A 25,087-nucleotide genomic window follows, 5' to 3' on the forward strand; every position below is an offset into this window, starting at 1 on the left:
AACTTTTGCCACTCTTATTTAACATAGTACTGGACATCTTAGCCACAGCATCAAATATGAAGGAAAAATAAAAGGGATTCAAATTGAAAAGGAGGAAGTGAAACTGTCATTATTTTCAGATGACATAATAGTGTACATAGAAAATCTTAAAGACTATATTAAAAATCTACTTGACATAACAAATGAATTTGGCAAAGTAGCAGGATACAAAATTAACGTCAAGAAATCGACAGCATTCTTATATACCAATGATGAACTCACAGAAATACAAACTAAAAAAACAATCCCATTTACCATTGCAGCAAAAAAAAAATTAAGATAGCTAGGAATAAACTTAACCAAAGAAGTAAAGAACCTATTTGCAAAAAACTACAGGACATTGAAAAAAGAAATAGAGGAAGATATAAAAAAGTGGAAGCACATACCTTATTCATGGATTGAAAGAATTAACATCATTAAAATGTCCATACTACCCAAAGCAATCTATAGATTCAATGCAATCCCCATCAAAACACCAATGACATATTTCACAGAACTAGAACAAATACTCCAAAAGTTCATATGGAACCAAAAAAAGACCCCAAATAGCCACAGCAATCTTGAAAAAGAAGGATAAAGTGGGTGGGATCACCATACCAGGTATCGGTTATACTATAAAGCCACTGTAATCAAAACAACCTGGTACTGACATAAAAACAGACATGTAGATCAATGGAACAAGACAGAGAACCCAGAATTTACTTAAGACATTATGCTCAATTAATATTTGACAAAGATGGCAAGAGCACACAATGGAGTAAAGACAGCTTCTTTAATACATGGTGTTGGGAAAATTGGACAGCTACATGCAAAAATAAATAAATAAATAAAACTAGACCATCCACTTATACCATACACAAGAATAAACTCAAAATGGATAAAAGACTTAAATGTGCCTTGTGAATCTATAATAATCCTAAAGGAAAATGCAGGCAACAAAATTTCAGACATTATACACGGCAGAACTTTCACTGATACATCACCTAAGACAACAGAAACAAAGGAAAAAATGAACACATGGGACTACATCAAACTGAAAAGCTTCTGCACAGCAAAAGAAACAACCATCAAAATGGAAAGGGAACCCACTGTATGGAAGAGCATAATTGCCAATGATACATTAGATAAGAGGTTAACTTTCAAAATATATAGAGTACTCATATAACTCAACAAAAGGAAGACAAAGAACCCAATTAAAAAATGGGCAGAGGAACTAAATAGGCACCTCTCCAAAAGGAACATACAAATGGCCAAGAGACATATGAAGAAATGCTCCCCATCACTAATCATCAGAGAGATGCAAATTAAAATAACTATGAGGTATCACCTCACACCTTCCAGAATTACTTCCATCAACAAATCATCAAACAAGTGTTGGTGAGGGTGTGGAGAAAAGGGGACTCTATATGCTGGTGGGTATGCAGACTGGTGCAGCCACTATGGAAAACAGTATGGTGTTCCTCAAAAAATTAAAACATTGAACTTCCATTTGACCCAGTGATCCCACTTCTAGTAATATACCCTAAGAAGCCTGAGACACCAATCAGAAAGGATATATGTATCCCTATGTAGATAGCAGCACTGTTTACAATAGCTAAGATCTGGAAACATCCCAAGTGTCCATCAATTGATGAATGGATAAAAAAGCTGTGGTACATATATACAATGGAACACTATGCAGTTGTAAGAAAGAAAGATCTCTTATCCTTTGAGACAACATTGAGGGACCTGGAGAGTATTATGCTAAGTGAAATAAACCAATCAGAGAAAGACATATACCACATTATCTCACTTATTTGTGGAATATAATGAACAAGGTGGGCTGATGAACAAAATAGACCCAGAGACATAGAAAGGAGTGTGGTTCAGACTGACAAACCTCAGAATAGGGGGTGAGGGGGCTGGATGAGATGAACCAAAGAACTTATATGCACATGTACATAATCAATGGACATAGACAACAATGCTAGGCGTGGGGGTGGGGGCAGGATGGGGAGAAGGGTGTCTAGGGGAGGAAAAGGAGAAACATCTGTAACAAAAATAAATTAATAAAAATTGAGGGAAAATAAAATTAAAATGAATATGTTTTTATTGATTTTTAGAGAGAGAAACACTGATAAGAGAGAAACATTGATTGGCTGCCTCCTGCATGCCTCCTACTGGGGATCAGGCCCGAAACCCAGGCATGTACCCTAACCAAGAATCAAACCAGTGACTTCTTGGCGCATGCAACTATATTTAACTAACTGAGCCACACCAGCAGGGTTGAGTACATGTCTTTTACTTCTTCGGTTAAATTTATTTCTAGGTACCTTATATTTTTGTTGCAATTGTAATGAGATTGTTTTTTTTTTTTTTTAGTTTCTCTTTCTGATAATTTTTTATTGGTGTACAAAAATGACATCAATTTATGAATATTTGTAGCCTGCTACTTTACTTACTTTCTTTATCAGTTTTAGTAGATTTTGGTGGAGTCTTTAGGGTTTTTTCTATAATGTATTTTTTCATCTGCAAATAATGACAGTTTTACTTCTTTCTTTTCTAGGCGGATGCCTTTTACTTCTCCTCTGATTGCTGTGGCTAGAACATCCTGTACTATGTTACGTTACGAAAGCAGACATCCCTGTCTTGTTCCTGATTTTAAGGGAAATGCTTTTAATTTTTGCCCATTGAGTATGATGTTGGTTGTGAGTTTGTTACATATGTAATTCTGCTTTATAACTGTATTGACTAATGAGAGACTTAGAGCAGAGATACACTTGGCAGTTTGTGGTAGGAAATCCACATCCCTGACGTGCATTCCACTTGTAACTCACCACATACCTCCACTTGGCATCACTACATAATAATTAAACTCCCAGAAGTCAATCAAGGATCCAGATTATGAAAATTATTTTACTGTCCAAACCATCCAATGAGATGGATACTATACATAAAAATAAAATAAACATGTTTCTATTATGCATATGTATTTGTTTTTAAAAGAATAAAAATCATAAATAAAATAGACACTCTGACTTTGTTTCTTAAGAGCGTCTCCAGACTGACAGTTGTCCCTCCAAACCCTGGGCAAAGATTTCTTTAGAGACACCATGACCACTTTTCAGCAACATCCCATCTGTGGAGTGGGTAAGGCAGTACGAGGTCAAAGGCCTTTTCAGTTCTGGAAGCCCAGTCAGCTACGTGATCTAAACCCATTTCAGGTCTCAGCCTTTATCTATATCTAATCATTTTACAACCAAACTTTATTTACAACCGAGTCCAGAAAACTCTGCGTATCTCTTAGCCTTAAATTAACTCTTTTCTCTGTTTGCCTTTCTCTGGCTGAAGTGTACTGAAGACCATCACAGGGAATAAGAATTGATGTGTTTAGGAAAAGTAGGACACAGATGAAGCTGATTTAGCAAGAAAGCATGGTGGTTGAAACCATGTGGTGGCAGTAAAGATAGAGAACTAGATCTAAGGAAAAAATGCAAACAGAATAAAATTATTTAACATTAAAGCAATAAACAATAATAAAATGAGAACGAAAGGAAAAGAGAATGGCAAAGAAAAGAGAGATGGGAGAGAAAGGGAAAAAGAGAGGTTGATAAAACAAGCTTCCACATGTAACTCTTTCCAAGTGTTAGTCAACTTCTCAAAAATTTAGTTGAGCATCCAGTCTCTTCTTTCTCACCTCTCACGCACTAGTCAGACCATGAAATGTGGCTTCTACTCCATTATTCCACTAAAGTCATCATGCCAGGCTCACCAATCATTTAGTTGCTAAATCCAACATACACTTTTTTTGTTTTATGCTTTTTCTTTATTGATGTTAGAGAGAGAGAAGAAGGGAGAGGGAAAGATAGAAACATCGATGAGCGAGAACATCGATGAGAGAGAATATCCACTGGCTGCCTCCTGCATGCCCCACACCGGGGATCGGGCCCACCTGGGTCTGTGCCCTGACTGGGAATTGAACCAACAACCTCTTGGTGCATGGGTCGATGCTCAGCCACTGAGCCGCACCAGATGGACCCAACATACACTTTTTAAATGATCTTTTCTTAGCATCATTGCAGTTTTTAACTTCTTTGTTTTAAAACATACACCCTTTGCTTCTCTAATACCCCTGGTTTCCTATATTGCACCCTTCCAAACAATACTTTTTATGGCATGAGATAACTCTAATAACACATTAGTAAATGGAAAAAGTAAACTGAGTATATAGAGTTTCTGCTATGTAAATACGTAATGCACATTACATAGGAAAAGGCTTTAAGAAAACATTAAATGTGATTATCTCTAAGTAATAGATAATATGAGCAATCTTATATTTTTCCCTAGTTTTTCTTGATTTGCCAAAATAACTTAATAAAGGTAATTTTTGTATGTACATGGAACATTTAAAATACTTATAAAGACAAAGAGATGTCTCTTTACACAAAGACCTTTTTTTTCTTTTGTTCATACCAAAATTAGAGTGACCTTTCCAAATATATTAGACAATACAACTCTCAGGTATTTACTGAACAGAAATGTATACATATATTAATCAAAATATATTAATAAAAATCTTAAAATCAATATCATATGTAATCATTGCAAATTGAAAACTACCAAAATGTCCATTAAGACAAAAAAACATAAATATACTCACTAAATAGAATACTATACAGTAATGAAAATGGACAAATTACAACCACATAACAAAAATGAAAACATCTCATGAAGATAATCTTGAATGAAAACACCAAACACATATATACTATAGATTTCATTTATCTTGGGGACTGATGAAATATTCTTTTTGACTTGGGTGTAGCTTATAGGGGTTTGATCAGTTCATAAAAAGTCAAGTTGCATATTTATAATTTGTGCATTTTTTCTGTATGTGTAATATTTCCTTTTTAAATTTTATTTATTGATTGTTTTGACAGAGAGAGAGAGAGAGAGAGAGAGAAAGAAGGGGGCAGAAAGAGAAAGATAAACATCAATTTGTTGTTCCACTTATTTATGCATTCATTGGTTGAATTCTGTATGTGCCCTGACTGGGGATCAAACCTGCAATCTTGGCATATGGGGACAGTGCTCACCTAGCTAAGCTTTCTGGCCAGGGCCATGTGTTACTATTTTGATAAAAGTTCACAATATGAACTAAAAAATATTGCCATATTTGAATTGAGGAAGTATCACTACAATGTTTCTGTATGAATCATATTTTCCACTTTAAAAAAAAATGTCTGAGCCATATTAAATATAGTTGTATCTCCTCTGGAAAATTGTAAAAAAAAAAAAAAAAAAGTAAGATTAATTTAAAGGCAAGTTTGTACAAAGAAGGTTTTTATTCTTATTTTATGACCTAATTCTTTTAAATTACTTTTCATCTAGAGAACCTGTCACTGTCTATGTGTATGGGCACATTAAGAGTAGAGTTCCAGCCTTGGCCAGTGTGGCTCAAATGGTCAGACATTGTTCCATGCACCAAAAGGTTGCAGGTTCAATTCCAGGTTAGAGAACTTGCCCACGATGCAGGCTTGATCCCCTGTAGGGGATGTGGAGGAGGCAGCCAATCAATGTTCCACTCTCACATTGATGTGCTCTCTCTCTCTCTCTGTCTCTCTCTCTCTCTCTCTCTCTCTCTGCCTCTCGCTTCCTCTTTCTAAAAATAGATTAAAAATCTAAAAAACAAAAAAAGAATAAAGTTCCACTCCTGAAAATTGTCTTAGTCTTGTCAACGAAAAGGGGCCACATACTAACCCTGACAAGCTCGGGGAGGTCTGCATGGTGGGCCTTGCAAACTTAGACCTAAAGTAACCACATAGGATGGTCTGAAATTAAAACATTTTGGCTAAAAGCAGTTTATGGCAGGTAGTCAATGTCCTGTACTAAAATCTTCCCTAAGAAAAGTCAATGTTTTCCTTAATTAAGCCTGCCTATTTTTGTTATTTGCATTTACAATAACATATCTTTGGAATGTCAAAGTAATTCCCTTTTCCCAGACCCTTCGAAGCATTGATACCGAAGGCTGAGACCAAAAATCTCCTTGTTGTCATTGAGTGAATTATTGACTATTAAGTATCCTGTACCCACCTATGTAAATGAAGTATTGTTTATCATTTTACTCTTTATCCAACCCCAGAGGTTTCCCCACTTTGCTTTCTCCTGCCTCCCTAATCTATGACCATTAGATTTCGTGGAACCCACTTATGCCTCCTCCTGTGACTGTAATGTATAAAATAAGGTGTAGAGCTGCCATTCTCTGGAGCATTTTCTCAATCCGTTGAAATTTTGCTTCTCGGCAATTGTCATCAGTTTGGCTCAAATAAGCCCACAAAAATTCTCCACAGGTTTGAATGTTTCTTATGTTGACAGTTTTATTATCTAACTTAACACTGGTGCACAGAAAAAGGAAAAACAACAACAACAAAAAACTTTGAAACCCCAATTAGGTCAGGTCGACCAGGGAAGCCAGAAATCAGAGGATAATCAAAAAGTAAATGAAACTCCTGGACAGTTTAGTCAGAAAATCTCACATTTAAATCCTGATTTATCTCCCTATTAGCTATGTAACTTTAGAGAAGTCACTTTCCCTTTGTCAGCCTCTGTGTTCCCACTTGCAACAGACTATTTAGTAAATTTCCTCATGAAACAGAAGGACAGAACAACTTTGGGCAGAAGAAATGTTCTTCCAAACAAGAACAGAAGATTTCAAATGTAGTTCACTTAAGTAATTATGCAGCACTATAACCAAATTCCGTGTTTTATGGAAACCTCCTTTGAGACCACACTTGCATAATTTGCTTTTGTATTACGTTATCTGCAAAGGTGTGTATGGTTGCTTGTAAGTCTATACTTATTTATATATTAAATAGGAACACTTTGGAAGTGCTATTTACTCATTTCTGTTATATTATTTGAGAAAGGGGAAACTGTTAGTATAATAAGCAAAGTTTTAGCTCATATTGATTAAAAAATGATGCCTCACTGAATCTGGGGATCTGAGAAGGAACTCCCAGTGTTCAATAAAATGTTCAAGAATGGAATTCTCATTAACCTTGAACATCCTCCAGATGCCCCTTTGATAATGTTAATTACCTTACACACCACGGTTTCGGTCACTGACCCATACAATCCATGGTGTGAAGGCTCATGTGAAACCTGGGATCAGAGTTTGAGAAAGGTGGATTGTCCAATTTCAGATGAACCTCTGCAGACTCAATATTTTTGTTAGCTCTTGTTGAGTAACGTTAACAATGTGGTTTTCTTCTTTTTTCTTTAGTTACTTATCCAGATGATGGAATCATGTGTTCTCTGTTGTCTTTGATTTTAAAGGCAGATGAACTGTGTGCGTCGCAGGATTCTAAAGATCCTGGAAAAGATCCTGTGGCATTTTTGTAGCCAATGATGGTCATAACTAAAACAGTAACAAGATTTCTAGCTCCATTTAAAGTTAAAAATAGAAATCTACGCTGAACGTTTCAATGTCAAGAAGCAAGAAAGCAATGAGAGCTCCATGAAGATGGGAATGTTTTGGGTTTTTTTTTCCTGTCCATATCTGCAGAATCAAGCACAACGCTTAACACACAGTGGCACTCAATAACTCTTCATTGAGTGAGTGAGTGAGTGAGTGAACGAACGAACGAATGAATTAATGAATGAATGAATGAGTGAATACAGCCTCCTCACTAGCAAAGATATTAATCTACATTGCTGAACCTTGATTTGCCCACAAAATCTCTGGGACAGTTTGGAAATTATATCTTTCCCTTTTATTTCCTTTCCTGCCTTTTCTCCAGTAACTTCTAATATTTACCATTTGAAATACTTTTTAGACATGTATTAGACCACTCGCCTTCTTCTTGTAAATATGATGATCAGAACTAAATGCAGTGCCACAGCTGTAGTATAAATGAAACAGGTATAGTGATTGTATTTATGTATTTATTCCAGACATGTACTTTTAGTTTCTAATGAAAAGAACCTTCAAATATTGCCAGTTTTTATTGTGTTTGTTTTTTGTTTTTTTTCTATTACAAGCATTATGGTGCTCGTAAATACTTAAACTGGAACTAAATTCCTTTGTCAAGATCTCACCAATATAAAAATGCACTGATGACTTTATTAGGACCCAAATGACAGACTTTACATCGAACTCCATGATTTTAAAAACTTAGACTTGTCATTACTAACGCGCAAGGTCTTTTACAAACTATCAGTGGTAAAGGTGTTCACCATCATTGTGGAGCAGTACCATACAATGGCTACATTGTACTTGTTCAAAGCAATTTGTCCTCTTAGAAACAATAGAAGGTTTGGCAGGCTCTAAATAACCAAGGATTCTGCACTCGGTCTCGAAACACTTTTACACTGAGTGTAACTAGGATTCTAGGTGCCAGGCAGGGAGCCTGCACAGGGACTCTCAAGTTCCAGAAGTACAAAGTCACACAGAAGAGCAAACAGAAAAAGCTGAAAAAGAAAAAGGGCAACATTCAAAATGTGGTAGCTGCTGGTACTGAAGCTAGAAAGAGTTTTGTTCACACACGCTCAATACTCTCCAACAATTCCTAGCATCCGCCGTCCTCTCTCTCCGTTCTTGTCTTCCTGGAATCTCAGAGATAATGGAGCATAAGGTGTAATCTTCTGCATCTTCCTTCTTCAAACAAGTTCTTCCTCATGCAAAGAACTAGAGAAATGTTCTCATAGTAACCAAAAGACTTTTCCTTAGCTTTTTTTTAAACACAAAACTTTTATGACACACTCCTTATCTTTTTACTTATACATTTTACCTTTGGTTTGTAACCTCTGTTTTGTAGGTGGACATAAACATTTAGGGGGATTCTAAATGTTGTTATATTTTTCTGCTTTTTTGAAACAATGAGCATCTTGAGGATAATAACTGTGTCTTGATACCAGAAGGTAGCTACTTAATGCCTTATGACAATGATAGTGTTAGTGTTTGCAATTATCAAATAAGTTAATTAATAGTATGATCACAAAAAAGCAATATTTTAAGGAAAAGTCAATATGTAAAGATAGTGTTTGGAGGGTAAAACTAATCATCAGAAAATGAGAAATAATTCAATACATTTTCAAATCCCTTAACAAATGGTTATTGAGCACTGTCTAGGCCCTAGAGATATGAAAGTAAACACAACTGTCAAGTTGCTTTCATCATAAAACGTCCATTTCTTTCTTTCTTCTAGTTGTCTCTCCCCTCCCTTCCTTCTTCACTTTCTCCTCCTCCCTCATGCATGTTTTCCACTGACAATGGGACAAATACTTCTTACCAGTTATCACTTCAAAATAATTACAGAAAACATCATGAGTTCAGTAGCCTACTAAATGTAAGAATAACCATAAGTAGGTATTTGCTGTGTTCTTAGCTATGACACCTTGAGCAAGTCTGTTAACCACACTGAGCTTGTTTCTTCATTTACTAATATGAGAATAACAACACTTACCGTAAATGTTTTGTAGTAAGCTGAGGAGATAACGTATATACAGCTCCTACTACATTGCAGTGTATGGAATAGGCAATAAATGAAACTGTGATCATTAAATTATAACAGAATGTTTAAAAGTCAGCCACAACAATACCTCCAATCACACACATGCTTCTGCAATAAGACCTTGCTACTCCCTCCTCACCCCACCCCACCCCACCCATGCTTCTAAGTAGTCCAATGACAGCAAAAGTAATATGGTATATATTTAGGTGCAGCCCTTACCTTGCCTGGCAGTTTCTGCTGTTCTCTTAGAGCCCTGAGCTGCCATCAAGAAGGGTGGGCTACTCTGGAGAAAGGTCATGGGCAGAAGCACCAGGCACAGACCTGTGAGGGAAGAGGCTATCTTCGCTGTCCTGACTGATTGAGCCTTCAGATGAGCTCAGCCTTGGCAGCTGACAGAACAGCTGAGCCCAATCCACCCCAAACCCATGAAAGATAATAATAGGTTATTGCAGTAGTGAATCCAGGCAGGCTTCCACACTGTGCCCGGGGCACTTGTTTCTTTCTCCTGCACAAAATGTTCCCTTCTAGGAAGAAGCGGGGCGTTCCCATTTCCAGGGAGCAAGAAGAGCCAAGAAAATGGCACCAGTGTAGGTGCTGCTAAGGAGAAAGAGGAAGGGAGAGGGAGATGAAACATCAGTGTGAGAGAGACTTCAATCAGCTGCTTCCTACACACACCCTACCAGCGATGGAGCCCGCAACCTCGGCGTGTGCCCTGACAGGGAATCAGACTGGGACCTCTTAGTCCAAGGGACGATGCTCCATCCACTGAGCCACACTGGCTGGGCAGATCCTTTTTCAGTTAAGCCTTCAGAGAATAAATAGGTCAAGACGGCGGGTAGGTAAACGCGGTATCATCTCCTCCCACAACCATATCAAAATTACAACGAAACTACAAAACAACCATCATTCACAACCACCTGACATTGAGCTGAATAGAAGTCCTACAATTACAAAATTAAAGAAGCCACATGAGACTGGTAGGAGGGCAGAGGTGGATGGGCTGGTCCCACACCCACGTGTGGCAGATAAAAATCAGGAGGACACCTGGCTGGGAAGGTCCTCCCTGAGGAGTGAGGGGTCCGCATCCCACACCAGGTGCCCAGCTCAGGGTCCCAGTGCCAGGAAGAGAATCCCCATCACTTCTGGCTGCAAAGCCAGCGGGAACTGAGGCTGAGGGAGGCTGCTGGAGCCCCAGGCAGCTCCTCTTAAAGGGCCCGCACAGACTTACTCAGACTTGCTCCTTCTAAGCTTGGAGGTGAGTCAGCTTGAGGGGCGCCAGAGACGTACAAGGAAGAACTGATCTGTTTGGCCTTGGAACAAGGGCTGAAGAGGCGACGTTCTTCTGGAAAGACTGCTGGCAGAACCTGACGTTCCTTTGGCGAGCCCTTCCCTGGGACTCCTGCAACCTGGTTCACACTGTTTGCCCCGCCCTGGTGATTCCCTGAAGCCCTACCACACCCAGCTCTTGGGGCCACTCAAGATGTTTCCAAAGACTTTACCATAGGATTGTTCTGTCTTAGATCCTGCTTCAGCATTTCCTAAAATTTCTCAAACAATCAGCATCTGGTCTCAGCAAGCCCAGTATTTCTTGTTAAGTGGCCCCAGGCCTGGCACTAGAAGTAGCTGGCCTTGGTTTACAGCTTGGGTTTTCCTGGGCACTTCCAAGCCCAACACAAGAAGCAGCCATCGGCAGGTCAGTTTGTAGCTTATGCCTGGTGGCCCTGGATAGAACACAGGCAGTGGCTGACCTTGCCCCACAGCCAGCACACTCAGTGGACAGCTTCAGACCACATCAAAATACCACCACCCAACCACCTCCACAAGTGACACAGTCAATGAGTGGACTCAGTGGGTCCCAGTCCCTGCTAAAGTAAGTATTTCTCTGTATAATGGGTCCCTACACAGCTGATCCTCCAAGGTAGTCAGAGGCCAGTGGTCAGTGGGCACAACCAAACCTTGCAGCTGATCAGCCTGAGTAAATCCCTCCCATTGATGTACCAACATCAATCAAGACTCAATTTCAACAGAAGGATGTACAGTCCACACTAGGGGTACACCTCAAGAGCCCAGCTGGAGTGAGCAGGGAGGCTGTGCCACTGGATCCTATAGGAAACTTGCAACAATAGGCCACCCTACGAAGCCTAGGGCACATAGCAACTCTACCTAATACATAGAAACAATCACAGGGAAGCAGCCAAAATGAGGAGACAAAGAAACATTTCCCAAATGAAAGAAAGGAACAAAACTCCAGGAAAAGAATTAAACAAAGTGGAGATAAGCAATCAATCAGACACATAGTTCAAAACACAGGTTATAAGGTTGCCCAAAGAACTTGGTGAGTCATTCAAGAAACTTAGTGAGACCTTCATGGAACTTAAGGAGACCTTCAAGAAACTTAGTGAGAACATCAACAACATAAAAATGGACCAGTCAGAAATGAAGGATGCACTAACTGAAATAAAGAATAATTTACAGGGAATCAATCATAGAGTAGGTGAAGCCAAGAAGCAAACCATAGATTTGGAATATAAGGAAGCAAAAAACATACAATCAGAACAACAACAACAACAAACAAAAGAATCCAAAAAAATGAAGATAGTATAAGAGCCTCTGGGACAACTTCAAGCGTGCCAACATTCGCATCATAGGGTTGCCAGAAGGAAAAGAGAGAGAACAAGAAATTGAAAACCTCTTTGAAACAATAATGACAGAAAACTTCCCTAACTTGGTGAAGGACAAATAAGTCCAGGAAGCACAGAGGGTCCCAAACAAGATGAACCCAAAGAGGACCACACCAAGACACATCATCATCAAAATTTCAAAGGTTAAATACAATGAGAGAATCTTAAAAGCAGCAAGAGAAAAGCAGTTAATTACATACAGGGAATCTTCCATAAGACTGTCAGCTGATTTGTCATAAAATAAAAAATAAAAAACTTTGCAGGGTAGAGGGATTGGCAAGAAATATTCAAAGTGGTAAAAAGAAAAGACCTACAACCAAAATTACTCTACCTTGCAAAGCTATTATTTAGAATCAAAGGACAGATAAAGAACTTCCCAGATAAGAAAAAGCCAAAGGAGTTCACCACCACCAAATCAGTATTATATGGAATGTTAAAGAACCTTCTTTAAGAAGAAGAAGAAGATAAAAAAAATATGAATAATAAAATGGCAATAAATACATGCTTATCAACAATTGAATCTACAAAGAAAATAAACAAGAAGAACAGAAACAGATTCATAAATACAGAGAAGTTTCTGTATCTTGCCAAATGGAAGGGGTTTGGGGGATGGGTGAAAAAGGTGAAGGGATTAAGAAGTACAAATTGGTTGTTACAAAACAGCCATGGGGATGTAAAATATAGCATACAGATTATAGTCAATAATTTTGTAATAACTATGTGTGGTGTTGGATGGGTGTGGGATTTATTGGGGTGATAACTTATTAAGTTATGCAATATCTAGTCACTGGGGTGTACACCAGAAACTAATATAATGATGTATGTCAACTGTAATTGAAAATAAAACATTATTGCCCTGGCCAGTGTGGCTCAGTTGTTTGGGCATTATCCCCTGCACTGAAATGTTGCTGGTTTAATATCTGGTCAGGACACATGCCTTGGTTGTGGATTCTATCCCTAGTAGGGGGCGTGCAGGAAGCAGCTGATTGATGTTTCTTTTTCACATTGATGTTTTTCTCTCTAAAAAAAATAAATAAATAAATAAAAATAAAATAAAAAAGGAAAAAATTAGTTAAAGAAATATACATTAGCCCTGGCCGGTTTGGCTCAGCAGTTGGAGCGTCGGCCTGCAGACCAGAGAGTCCCGGATTTGGTTTCTGCTAGGGGCATGTACCAAAAAAAAAAAAAAAAAAAGGAAACATACTTTATAATGAAAATACAAATGGTTAAAGTCAAAAGAGAATCTTAAAAGCAGCAAGAGAAAAGCAGTTAGTTACCTACAAGGGAACTCCCATAGGACTATCAGCTGATTTCTCAACAGAAACTTTGTAGGTCAGGAGGGAGTGGCAAGAAATATTCAAAGTGATGGAAAGCAAGGACCTATATCAATATTACTCTACCCAGTAAAACTATCGTTTAGAATCAAAAGACATAGTTTCCCAGACAAGGAAAAGTTAAAAGAGTTCATCACCACCAAAAGAGGTCTTATTTAAGAAAAAGAGAAAAAAAGATAAAAAATATGAACAATAAAATGGCAATAAATACATATCTATCAAGAAATGTATCTTAAAAAACAAATAAAGAAGCAGAACAGAAACAGACTGATAGATACAGAGAACATTTTGATGGTTGCCAGATGGAAGGGGAGGTGGGGGATGGGTAAAAAAGGTGGAGGGATTAAGAAGTACATATTGGTTGTTATAGAATAGTCATGAGGATATAAAGTACAGCATAGAGAATATAGTCAATAATATTGTAATAACTATGTATGGTGTCAGATGAGTACTAGATATATTCAGATGATCACTTGATACATTATATAATGTCTAATTATTGGAGTGTACACCTGAAACTAATATAATAATGTATATTAACTGTAATTAAAAATTAAAAATGATTTAAGTTAAAAATAGCCCTGGCCAGTGTGGCTCGGTTGGTTGGAGTGTCGGCCTGCAGTCCGGAGAGACCCAGGTTTGGTTCCCACTAAGGGCAGTACCTCAGTTGCAGTTTGTCCCCGGCCCTAGGTAGGTTGTGCAGGTGGCAGCCACTCAACATGTCCTTTTCACATCGATGTTTCTCTCTCTCTCTCTTCCTCCCACTCCATCTGAACAAAAAATGGAAAAATGTCCTCGGGTGAGGATAAAAAAAAATAAGTAAATAAAAAATAAAATATAATAAAAATATTTTTAAAGTAAAAATGTATATATACAGACTCAAAAACATAAAAATTCTACAAGAAAACATAGGCAGTAAAAACTCAGACATTTATTGCAGCAATATCATATATATATGTATATATATATATATCCTTGGGCAAGGGAAGCAAAAATAAATAAATAAATAAGTGGGACTATATCAAACTAAAAAGGTTTTGCACAGCAAAGAAAACCATCAAGAAAATGAAAATACAGTCCACTGAATGGTAGAACATATTCACAATACATTTGATGAGGGGTTAATATACAAAATTTATGAAGAACTTGTAAAACTCAACACCAAAGTAACAAACAATTCAATTGAAAAATGGTCAAAGAACCTGAATAAACACTTCTCCAAAGAGGACATACAGATGGCCAATAGATATATGAAAAGATGTTCAATGTCACTAATCAACAAAATGCAAATGAAAACCACCATGAAGGCCCAGTTGGTCTGGCTCAGTGGACTGAGCTTTGTCCCATTGACTAAGAGGTCCTGGTTCAATTCCAGGGCAGGGTACATGCCCAGGTTATTGGCTCGATCCCCAGTAGATGCAGGAGGCGGCCAATCGATGGTCTCACATCGATGTTTCTATCTCTCTCCCCCTTCCTCTCTCTCTAAAAAAATCAATAAAAAACATTAAAAAATTAAACACACACACACACACAGTGAGGTATCACCTCACACCTGTCAGAATGGCTATCATCAATAAATCAACAAGCAACAAATGTTGGCCAGGATGTGGAAAAAAGGGAACCCTCATGCACAGTTGGTGAGTATACAGATTGGTGGGTATACAGATTGGTACAAAAGAAAGAAAAAAATTGCGGTAAAGCTGTAACTGGCCCTGCTCTGCCACCACTGCCTGGACCTGGAGTGGTTCACTAAGCGGTGAGGACAGAGTCCAGAAGCCAGGAACCCACACCTCCAGCTCAGACAGTGTCCAGCAAAGTCTCCTTGGTTCTGGTCTACCCTGGTGGCCTGGACACCTCCTGCATTGTCATGTGGCTGAAGGAACAAGGCTATAATATCACTGCCTACCTGGCTAATTTCGGGGAAGCCAGGAAGAAGGTGCTGAAGCCCGGGGCCAAAAAGGTGTTCATCAAAGATGTCTGCAATGGGTTTGTGGAATTCATCTGCCCTGCCATCCAGTTTAGCGCACTGTACAGGACTGCTACTTCCTGGGCACCTCTCTGGCCAGACCCTTCATACCCACAAACAAGTGGAGATCTACCAGCAGAAGGAGCCAAGTAAGTGTTCCAAAGCACGACAGGAAAGGGTGGTAACCAGGTCCATTTTGAGCTCACCTGCTACTCACTGGCTCCCCAGATTAAGGTCATAGCTCCCTAGAGGATGCCTGAGTTCCACAACTGGGTCCAGGTCCAAAACAATCCAATGGAGTACGTGAAACAACACAGAATCCCCATACCAGTCACCCCAAGAACCGTGGAGCATGGACAAGAACCTCTTGCACGTCACCAAGAGGCTGGAATCCTGGAGAACCTCAAGGACCAAGCACCTCCTGGCCTCTACGCTAAGACGCAGGGCCCACCCAAAGGTCCCAACCACCCTGACATCATTGTGACTGAGTTCAAGAAACGGGTCCCTGTGAAGGTGACCAACATCAAGGATGGCACCGCCCACTGCATGTCCTTGGAATTCTTTATTTACCTGAAAGAAGTTGTGGGCAAACGTGGTATGAGCTGCGATGGCATTGTGGAAACCGCTTCATCGGGATGAAGTCCCGAGGTATCTTCAAGGTCCCAAGAGGGACAGTCCTTTACCACACTCATTTAGACATCGAGGTCTTCTTCATGGGTTAGGAAGTGCACAAAATCAAACAAGGCCTGGGCTTGAAATTCACCAAGCTGGTGGACAGCGGTTTCTGACATGGCCCTGAAGATGAATTTGTCCACCACTACATCGCCAAGTGACCTGATCTCATGGAAATAGAAGTTCTGGTGCCTCTCTTCAAGGGCCATGTGTACATCCTCGGCTCTGAGTCCCCACTCACCCTCTACAATGAGGACCTGATGAGCATGAACTTGCGGGGCGATTTTGAGCCAATCAGTGCTACTTGTTTTATCAACCTCAACAACTTGAGGCTGGGCCTCCTCACTTTGCCCATCTCCCAACTACAGGTACTGATTGCCACAAAAATTTATATTTGTGATTTGTTCTCTGGGGAAGGGGCTGGCAGAGTAGTGGGGGTGCCTGGCCCAGTTTTGTTCCTCGGTCCCCTGTAGCCTACAAAAGTGGTCATGAAGGAAATGGCTACAGTGGGATGCTATAAAATGACAATTAAAAAAAAATATTCATTATAAAGAGAGAGAGAGAGATAACATGGATAACAGTGTCATGATTGGGGGGGCAGGGAGTGGGCAAAAGTGAAGGAGGTATAAGGAGGATAAAAGGTGATGGATGGAGACTTGACTTGGGGTGATGAACACACAACGCAGATGTTGTGCTGCAGAATTGTGCACCTGTATAATTTTGTTAACCAGTGTCACCCCAATTAATTGACTAAAAAGATAAATTAATAAATAAAGACATTTATTTTCTCTAATACTTTCAGACTAGATTAGGTCTTGGCATATACTTGCATAGCAGTGTCTACATCTCTTTTTGTAACACAGATTACACTTGAAATTAATTGTTCCACACCTGTCTTCTCTACTAAACAGCAAGTTCCAAGAAGGAGGAAACATATGTTTTATTTACTAACATTTCATTCCCATTGCAAGCACTAAAATAATTATTTGTTGAGTGAATAAAGTAATGATTGCAAACACAAACTATACATCTGCCAAAGTTTTCACAGTGCTGTAAATGACTCATCAGTAGAAATAGACGAACAAAATCTAGAAGTGACCATCAGCCCAATTTCTGAATACAATCTAAAATCTAGTATTTTATTAGTACATAGAACACACACACATGTTTACTGTTGGTAGTCAGCGCTACCAACTTAATACAGACCATAAAGAGTGTTGTTGAAAACCACTTAATACAGACCATAAAGAGTGTTGCTGATTTCTGAAATTTTCATATGCTACCTGGCAATTTCTATAGTGTTTTTCTTTTACACTGTATTGTTTATATTGTTTTAAAACTTTACTTATATTTTGGCTTTAGTTTTTCCAACTAGATAGTAAATGACTCAAATGTTATTATGTGTATATATTTATATCCCTCTGCACTCTGCAACTGTCTTAGACCTTTACATATAGTAGGTGTTCAAAAATAGGTTGATTTGAAGTTTGAAGTAACCCACAGTTGATGAAATAGTAAGCAAAAGAAAATAAATTTGCCATGTATATTATGGCCAGTTGACCACAAATAACAAATTTCTTTCACCCATTGTCCTGAGAATCCTTAAAGGGATTCAGATTGGTCTTACATCAGAATATATGGTCTTTTAGTGTGTGGACCACAATTTCCTTTTTTCTAACCTCAGGAGTATTCCAAATCTATTGCACTGTTCAAACTGAAACTCACCTGACTTCCCCAGATCTTCCAAGCAACAAAATAAGTATTCCTCTTGGACCTTTAGTTTTACTACCGAACCCCTAACATTCTGACGGTCTCCATAGTTTCCAGATCTATTTGGGTTCAGGTTCCAAACACCTTTAAGAACAAATGTCAAACTCAGTCTAACTTAGAGCCAATTTCATGTTTTAGTCATTTCTACATCCACATCTTTACAGCCCTGCTCCATTCTCTTCTTCCTCATGAAAACCTAAGTAATAAATTCCCACATTCATGAAATCCAGAAATCCTACCTTCTTCTCCAAACTGTACGCGTTGGTATAATGTGATAGAGTAGCCTTCTTTGGGAAACCAGGAGCTAGTGTCTCTGGGATGCTCAGTCAGGGCCAGTCTTCCTGCGATGTGAGCAGTGTGAATGGAGTGCTCTGGTATGGCTTTCTCATTCCTTCATCTACATGTTGCGCCAAGCCACTGGAGTTTATTTTTGGATTGCTCCATCAGAGTTCTGTGTTGTCAAATGACTGGCTTAAGAAATGGAAGCTTTCGGATTGAGTGTGTGAGGAGAGAGAGAGCAGTATTTTGGCAAAGATCAGCTGGAGTCTCTCACTGACTATCTCAAGTCTCCACGCCAAGTATTAGTTCACGTGTGCAACATGGGTACACGGCCTTCTGTTCCATTAATGTCCTATTAAAGCATAAAACTTGGGAAACCATGTCTCTGTGATCGTTAATATTTGGAGTATGATGGGAAGAAGGTGCATGCCGTTCAGCATTATTCCATAAAACAAATTTCCCAGGAAAGTAAGTGAAAAAATTAGAGGGAGAGTCCATTATACTTTCTTATGCTTTCAGCCATTAACTCCAGAGAGGAAGCAGTTCCTTTTCTCTAATCTCGACAACTTGCAGTGATCCTTCTGCACCAGCCTCTGCCTAGCACATAATGTTATCAATCACATGTGAAAGACTCTTCATTGGTTCAGCTCAATAAATGGAATTATTTTGCTGTCACCTATTTAAAACAATCTTTGTGTGTAAATATGAGCAAGAATATATGTGATGGTAAAACTCCTTTTAGCATTTCGAAACTCACATCATTTTTAGTGCATTTGTTAACGACCTGTATTAAACAAATTTAAAATAAGACATCACAGACCAACTAGAAATGTTTTCTCACTGTGAATCTTAATTATTCAAGATGTGAATGTTTTTAAGAGTCAAACTTCAAAAGTAGACTATTTGGGGAAGAGAGGAGTCTCGTGCGGACACTCCTGAGTGGATGTTTTATCGAACTACATCTGGTGTGTGTTGATGTTTTTACTTCATGACATCGATCTCATTTCCGGAACTTCTCCATTTTCTGATTGCCATATTTATTTCCCTTGTATTAAGGTCCTGCTGTAGAAAGAGAACAGGATCTCTTTGTTCAGAATGTGCAAAAGGCCCTGACAGCTTTTCTATCTATAGAAAGTAATTCTATTTTGAGATGGTTATATAGAGGGACAGAAAGAAAAATTTTTCATCTTTTAAAATCCAAAAATAACCCAACCCTGCTTGGGTAGCTCACTCGGTTGAACCATCGTCTGGATGCGCCAAGGTTGTAGGTTCTATCCCTGGTCGGGGCACATGCAAGAATCAACGAAAGAAGGAACAGATGGGTGGAGCAGCAGATTGATGTTTCTCTCTCTCTCTCTCTCTCTCTCTCTCTCTCTCTCTCATCGTCTCTAAAATCAATAAATAAAAATTTTAAATAACAAAAAAATAAAATCCAAGGATAATCCAAACTGAAACTCAGTGTAGGAAGAGAAAGTTTAACTATAAGACCATTCTCACTTAAAACTATAATATCCACACAGTATAGAATAAAAATATATTTGTAATGCATTATTGTCAGAAAAGCTACTTATATTTATTCATTTGTATTTTAAAACCTATTCCTACTATAAATATATTCAGTAAAACATGACTTTGATTAATTTTAAGAATAGAAATATAAACATTATCTTATACTTTCTATAAGCAGAGTTATAGATTTAGGTAACTAATTTTTATAATACAATGCTAATATTCCATACCGATATATACCTAAAGATTTTTAAATAAAACCCAAAGACATAAACATGCTATATAAATATAAACCAAGTATAGATATATGATTGTTGAGATAACTAATCTAGTATTTCTTACTTTATTAAATCAAGTGAAATATAAGGTAATATGATACAATAAAATGAATTAATAGCCACACTGGTGTTAATAATTTTTAAACATTTCTGTTTTATGTCCAAACTTCTGCTAAACACTGTGGCAATAATAAAGAAACAGGTTTATTTAAACTTATTGAACTCACTTTAAAGTTTGCACTTTGCAAACTTCCAGTAAATGCCACATTGTATACATGAAGAAATTTAACTTCATATTTCTGTTTTGATTGCATATGTAAAAATTAAACATGAGAGAATTAGTTAAACATGTTCAAAAATACACCCCATTTTTGTTACCATCACAATATCATAATATGATAAAGTGAAAAGAACATTAGACAATGAAATAGAAAAGATGGGGGATTATTCCATTATTTAAAGATTCTATGACCAGGCCATGTTATCAGAAAACATACATTTAAATTGAAGAGGTAACATTTGAATAAATAAAATAGCTACACAATACCATGAAGCAGCGTGCAGATAAACATAACATCTGTATGCAGCAAGGAGAAAGGAAAGATGGATACTGGTTAGTGAACATCGGCTTGAGTTGAGCATTAAGGAAAGCATGGAGTTAGTTTTGGAGAGAGACAATGAGAGAAAATTTTGAACAAATTAAACATAAGGAATGAGCATGACATATAAGGAGTAGCCCAGAAAAGAATCAGAGTACCAGTTATTGTACAACTTGACAGGTGCAGAAAATTAGTTTTCACAGGATAAAGCCCTAAGAAGCATATGCTTGAGTGCAGCGAATAATGGAATTAAAATGTGCAATTTCAAAAGTTAACTCAAAAAATGTTTTGTTTTTTTTTTTATTTTTTTATTCAATTTATTGGGGTGATTTTTGGTTAATAAAATTACATTGATCTTAGGTATTCAATTCTACAATACATCATCTGTGTATTGTATTATGTGTTTATCACCCTAAGTCAAGTCTCCTTGTATCATCATATATTTTTTAAAGATTTGCTTTTATTGATTTTCAGAGAGAGAGAAATATTGATGTGAGAGCACAACATCAGTGGGTTGCCTACTGCACACCCCACCACAATACCCCCCCACCCCCAGTGACTGAGCATGAAACCTGGGCATGTGCCCTGACCCAGAATTGAACCAGCAACATTTCAGTGCACAGGACGATGCCCAACCAACTGAGCCACACTGGCCCGGGCGCCATATATTTCAACTAAAAAAATATTAACATTAAAAAATGTATTTATTCGCCAAGGTTACTTTTATACATATAAAAAAAATACACATTCTTTATTAATAAAAATCAAAGGATCCCATCACAAAATTTATGCATTTTCCCAATGTTAGAATCAATGAGAGAGCAAATGAATTAATGAATCAAAATTCATTTAGAATTGCAAAATTATTTGTTGTTTCAAACTCTAAGTACAGGGGAAGAAGTCAAAGTAGTTGGGACTGTAGTCATTACCTTTCTTGTGAGAATGCATCACTATATGTTATTTCTAACTTACTCTTCCAATATTTTTGTTGTTGTAAGACACCAGCCAGAAAGCTAAATAAGCCGATACAACATTCTTAAGATTACTCCTATTAAAATGGCCCTACTTTCAAACTTCTGTACTTTGATCAGATACATAAAGGTTAAAACAATTTTTCTAGATAATGTTTTCTTCAATAGTTATATAAACAAAGCAATAAAATTAGGAAGCATACAAGAACACATTATTAAACTGCTATTATAATTTTAATATCCATGGGCTTTGTAATGGAAAACAAAGTCTATTTTGATAGCAAAAAAACCAAAACACATTAAAAGTTTAGAACAAAAACAAAATGTTAATATTTATCCCTTAAGTATTTGCTCTCCATTTGCATTAAAACTTTATCTTAATACCTAATTTTAATAAGAATTTTATTTAAACAGATTGCTGTGTTTTATGTTTTATTTGATTTCTGAAATATATATGTCCTGTGATTTTTCTACTCAAGCTGAATAAAAAGCATATATATTTTAGATATAAAAGCAAGGGTTTCCTGGTTCTCATAAAAATATTTTGTTGGATTTTTGAAATGTGATTTCATATGCTATAAAATCCATTTTAATTTTTATGTCAATATAATACCATATTTGAAAATACATTCAAAAGGTAATAATAACATAATATTAGATTCAGGTGAAGAGGTTACATAATCAGTCATTTCTACGTTTCTCTTCATTTTGACCTGTTTAGACTACATAGAATGACAACTCTTGGAAGGTTCCAAGAGCTTGAACATGGCTTTATTAATAATAAATCCACAGTGTTTTAAATGGTCAATATTGAACATATCATTTTAAATAATAAAGCACTTTGTTTTCTCCTTAGCATTATACCTTTATATATCTGTAAGCTCACAATGTTACAAATATACACATGTTAAAATCTAGTAAGTCTCTGGTTAAAACTATTCCATTAATACAAATGATCATTGATTTCTTTTCAATATTACAGAAGAATTATTTTTGACTTCGGTAACAATATCTTTATTGCTTCTTTCCTACAAGAGTAAAAACAATTTCAAAAACTAAAATTACCCTGAAATTTTGTAAAATTCTCAAAGTGTAAGCCCCTGAGCCTCTTCAACAATTTGAAGTGTTCATCTTGCCTCAAATGGCACAGTTTTGATGTTCTAACTAAAAATGTGCTGCCAATTTTTCAAAGAAAAATCAATCTGAAACTCACTCTATATTCTTTATTCTTAGTCTAACTTTTAACGAAGGTCTAATGGCAAATCGAATCACTATTTCATGCTCTCATAGTCTCTCTTCATTATCTTATTCAATCTCTTGATTTCATTTTATCACTTCTAAGTTAAATGTAGGAATTCTCAATATATGATCATTCAAAAACGATCAACCTAAATAGTGTAAACTAATTTGAGATCAAAGGAGTGACATTCAGAATTTTTAAACATGATAATACCCGTCCACTCAGCGAATCCTCATATGCTCATGTCACCAGCAATGGATGCTTTCCATTTAAAATCGGCTACTTTTTATATCATTACAGTTTCAACATACGTGAATGACTTGTTTTTCTAAACTTCTTTGTACTATTACTCATTTACAGTAAAAAGTAATTCTTATGATTTCAGACTTCTATTCAAAGTTCCTGTTTCATGATATTATATTATCTAGTTTAGAACACTGTGCAATACTTGTATTTACTTATTAATATATATTATCACACACTTGGGTTACAGAAATACAACTAATATTGGTTATTACAGTGTATAACATGCCTAATTAAATAAATCTTTTTGTAAAATAAGGGAAAATATGCGTGACTAGTACTGCAAATTTCAGTTTTAAGAGAAAATGGATGTATTTTGTACTAGCTCAAAGATACAAGAAAAAAAATTTATCTTGTGTATTATCTAATAGGCCTTCCAGAACTGAAGACCACAGGAGGTAAGGCTAACAAAATTAATATGCAAAGAAACTCAACACGAGGGACCTATAATTTTCTTGCAAATGGTTTCTCTTTAAGGACGAAACAACACAAGACAATACCAATTTCTTTCTTTTTCTCCAAATAGATGAAGCTTTAAAAAAAAATTAGCACATGACAGCAGGTGGGAAGAATCCAGACAAGTAGATATTCAAAGGAGGGGAATCCAAATTTGATTTGTCTACCATTTCACAAACTAATTTGAATTCATTGGTATGTCTTTTAAAAACCAACTTGGGTAGATATATTTAATTAATGAAGAATTAGCTATCTGTCAGACTTGAAGTAAACACTTAGTAAACTTGGTGAGCCATTTTATATTTATAAACATGAAAGCGTCTATGAAAATAAAGTTGGTGGAATTTAACTTATTTAAAATATTTGTGAGCATTTTATCTACAATTATTTGTGAGTCTTTAAATTAACATGATATTAATTTGTATTGATTTGACATAATCTAGGTAAATTAGCAAATAAGCAATCTTTCAATTCATGGTAAGTATTCACTCTCCCCAGATATTTAAAAGGTCAAGCAGAAAATGATACATTAACATTTTAAACAATGCAATTTCCTCAATCTTCAAATGCAGTAACTTAAAATTAAACAATTTACTTCTAGTTGTGGAAGTAATTCCTCTTTAACTGCAATTTTCATACTTGTTCTTAATCAGTTCACAATATGTAGGTGCTATCTGTCATGCAGTAAAGAGCTCACTGTTTTTCAAATTTTTAAATGTATTCCTACACCCCAGGAGTGGTTTGGTGCTGTACTATTCCTATCAATTTAAAATATGTTAGTGTCAGACAAGCTTTAAAAATAACCAATCAGTCCAGTGTAATTTGAAATTTCAAGAGAAAAAAACAGAGTATGTCATTGAATATTTCATTTTAACATTCTCTCATCATTCGACTTTCTGATGTGACCAAAACTGATCTGTTGTAACAAGATAAAATAGTTTATATGCTAACAACTCCAAGGGCAGGGAACAAAATCATATGCATTTTGATTGTGAATTCTTGTGTGAATAAATAATCAAATTTAATTGGCTAATGATCTACATATTAAAGGCCATTTAATGGAGCAAATTTAGAGGTTTTCTTGTTTTAAAAGTGGCTTTTAAATAATTGATACAGTTGATGTTGAAACATAAAAATATTTTTCTAGATGTAACAGAAATATATTATAATTTTGCTACTCTTAATGGTGAATTTATGATACAAGATATTAATATACTAGATTTTTGTAGTGTAATATAGTGTAATGTCATGCTATACAGCAGTGTACTAGAAAAGTCTAAATGACTCATACCCCAGGGATGAGTTGGTGCTATCAATTTAAAGTGTTTAATATACATTTATTTAAATATGATGTTGCACTTTGCCTAAGGAATGAGTATTTAAATTGACAGCCTAATAAAATTCCTAAATAATGTAGTCGTTGCCCACATTTACTTATTAGTCATATTTTAAAATCATTCATTTAGAGACAGAAGAAAATGCATGTGAACTAATTGTTT

General features: G+C 36.6%; 1 pseudogene; it reads left to right on the forward strand.

Annotated features, from left to right (window-relative positions):
- Window positions 1-3,131: 3,131 nt before the first annotated feature.
- The window catches only part of LOC118617044, a 28,630-nt pseudogene continuing 6,674 nt past the window's right edge, over window positions 3,132-25,087 (forward strand).

The sequence above is a fragment of the Molossus molossus genome, unplaced genomic scaffold (genome assembly GCF_014108415.1).
Source record: "Molossus molossus isolate mMolMol1 unplaced genomic scaffold, mMolMol1.p scaffold_m16_p_5, whole genome shotgun sequence".
Lineage (NCBI taxonomy): Eukaryota > Metazoa > Chordata > Mammalia > Chiroptera > Molossidae > Molossus > Molossus molossus.